General features: G+C 40.8%; 1 protein-coding gene across 1 annotated transcript in view; it reads left to right on the top strand.

Moving 5' to 3' along the window:
- LOC108628635 (aminopeptidase N-like) overlaps positions 1-2,860 on the top strand; it is a 7,202-nt gene that overhangs the window by 1,900 nt on the left and 2,442 nt on the right. The gene's annotated exons all lie outside the window — the stretch shown is intronic.

Raw genomic sequence — 2,860 nt, 5'->3', positions numbered from 1 at the left:
TTTTAATATTTTTTATATTATTTACAGTCATATAACAAGTTATTAGTAAATGTTAACAATAAAAAAAATTTACTTCGCTAGGGAAAAAAAATAATTTATGCATTATTATTTGTACATTTGCCCAAAACCAGTCAAAATTACTTCCTTGGGCAATCTAGTGTTAAAAATAAAGCAGATAACAATACAGATTGAAATAGAGAAAAGAAATGATAAATAAAATACTCTATGAGGATAATAAAATTAACTGATTTAACTTGAACTAAAAATATATTTAATGGTGAATTAATTAATAAACCGCCACGCCATCGCCAAATTAAATGCCAACTACCGTCCCAAGTACTTGACGTACTGGCTCACCTTGACAAAGGAATTTGCCACACGGATTCACGCTGGGAGTGGCTGAGGCCGACAGGAGAGACCATCGAAAAACATGATCTCTATCGTAGCCTCAGCCATGCTCAAGCCCAACGCGTGGATCTGAGCGACGGATCGGACTGAGGGTGGATGATGTCCACCGTTACTTTAGCGAACCGAGTGATCCTCCTGAAGTCCTCCGCCACGACGAGTATGAAAATTTTATCTGCATAACAAATGACATACACGCCAGAGGGAAAATCAGCCCGAAGAACAACGTCATATGGGAACTTAGAAAAGTATTCTTCTGTCGCTTGCCAAAATATGACCCGCAAATATAAGAACGTTATCGGGCCAGTGCCATCTTGCCCTGGGAAACGGACTGCTCTGAGAGGGGCCTCATACGCATAATGATGTCAATGGTGGAACGTCTGCCAGAAACCATACTGGCACTCTGACAGGTTTTGGGCAGTCCCACGATAGGTGCTGGAGAGCGAGCACCCGCTGGAAGAGTTTAAGATCTCGTCAGGAATGGAATAATTTTTCCCTCGGCCGGAAAGTGGGGACGACGCGACCATGGTGGGGACTGGTACTTGACGGGGGTATGCTAGGCATAGTCAGCGAAGGTGCATGAGGAGAATAAAAGTGGGGATCGAAATACGGGCGAAAAACAGGGGAAGCGAGCCGTGCGGGAAAGATTATCCCATCCCTGCATCTCGTCTAACAGACACATGGGCCGATAAGGGGAGTCCGCAGACCTACCTTCAGGAGGACTATTCTCGCCTCTTTCCAGCTGGTATACAGGGTGTCTCACAGAAAGTGTTACAGCCGAAAGGGGGTGATTTTTGAGGAAATTCAGAATAACAATTTCCTTTGTTAAAATGCAAACTGAGACATGGTTTTTGAATTATTAACGAAAAACACTGACGAACAAGAGGACATATAGGACCCACGCTAAACCACGGCCGAGCGTCACGATCTGAGCCAACCTACCTGCGGTTGGATGCGGATCCTGCGCTTGCTCTTATTGGTCAGTGTTTTTCATTAATAATTCAAAAACCATGTCTAATTTTGCATTTTACTAAAGGTAATTGTTGTTCAGAAACATCTGCAGGATCACAACTCTTCGGCTCTAACACTTTTTCAGGGATACTCCGTATGTATACAGGGTGTCCCAGAACTAGTGTTATTCCTTGAAATGGGGAGGAGCTGTAGTGATTTTCAACAATTTTTTCCTTTGGAAAAAAGTTGTCCGAGGCGTGTTTGTCGAGTTATTAACAAAAACTACCGACCAACCAGAGCGTTCGTATACAAGGCGGGCAGGAGCGCGATAACCGCCTCGTGCGTTGCCGCGGCCGTATGCCACGCTCGTGACGGAAACATTGGATTAAAACAAAACTTACATGCAAGAGCAACTAAGAAATTGTTTAAATATTACAGAAACAAAGAAATTAGTCGTTAGTTACGTTCACTGAATAAATGCAACATATTCAATTAAATAACTAACAACTTTATAAATTACAGAGTAGCTAAAATTATAAAAAAATGGGAAGAGAATTAGAGTTGAAATTAGTCGTTCGTCTTTAAGTTCATCTGCTCCTAAAAGAATTTCAGTAGGTCAATGTGCCGAAGCCTGACACTCAAAACTAAAACACATGGCCATATCTGTCAGTGACCTGCTCCAAACATTACTGCTGCCCATGTGTTTTATCTTCAAGTACGGGGTTTCGACACATTGTGAACTTAAAGACGAACGATTAAGTTCAACTCTAATTCTCTTCCAATTTTTTATAATCTCAGCTACTCTATAATTTATAAGGTTATTAGTTATTTCATTGAGTATGTTACATTCATTGAGCGAACTTAACTAACGACTAATTGTTTTGTTTTCTGTAATATTTAAACAATTTCTTAGTTCGTTTTTGCATGTAACATTTCTTTAATCTTATGCTCTCGTCACGAGCGCGGCCGCGGCAACGCACGAGGCGGTTATCGCCTTGTAGACGAGCGCTCTGATTGGTCCCGGTTTTTTGTTAATAGCTTGTGAACCGCGTCTTGGACACCTTTCTTGCAAAGAAAAAAGTTTTTTAAAATCACCTCAGCTCCTCCCCATTTGAAGGCCTAACACTAGTTCTGGGACATCCTGTAGATGGAACCTACTGTACTTATAAAATAGTGACATCAAGAATTGTCCGCCTTCTATTTATTCAGATTTCGTTAGATGCTTCTTGAATCTTTTAAAATGTCAATTGAAAACATTTGTTGGATACTTAATTACTTTCCATTTTCATAAACTTAAGCGCTTTAGCCTTTGACTATACAGAGTGTAAACCTAGTAGTGGGAAATATTTGAGCATTGCATTACCACTACGACCAAGGGGAAAAAGCGATGCAGGCGACCAAAAAAATTTGTGCTGTTTATCAATTCAATACAGTATCGAATGCAATAGCAAAGCGGTGGTTCCAACGTTTCTGTTCTGGTAATATGGACGTCGAAGATGAGACA

This window comes from Ceratina calcarata, unplaced genomic scaffold, assembly GCF_001652005.2.
Source record: "Ceratina calcarata isolate Rehan_Ccalc_2016 unplaced genomic scaffold, ASM165200v1 scaffold53.2, whole genome shotgun sequence".
Lineage (NCBI taxonomy): Eukaryota > Metazoa > Arthropoda > Insecta > Hymenoptera > Apidae > Ceratina > Ceratina calcarata.
Note: the sequence above shows the minus strand (reverse complement) of the source record. Positions and strands in the feature narration are given on the sequence as shown.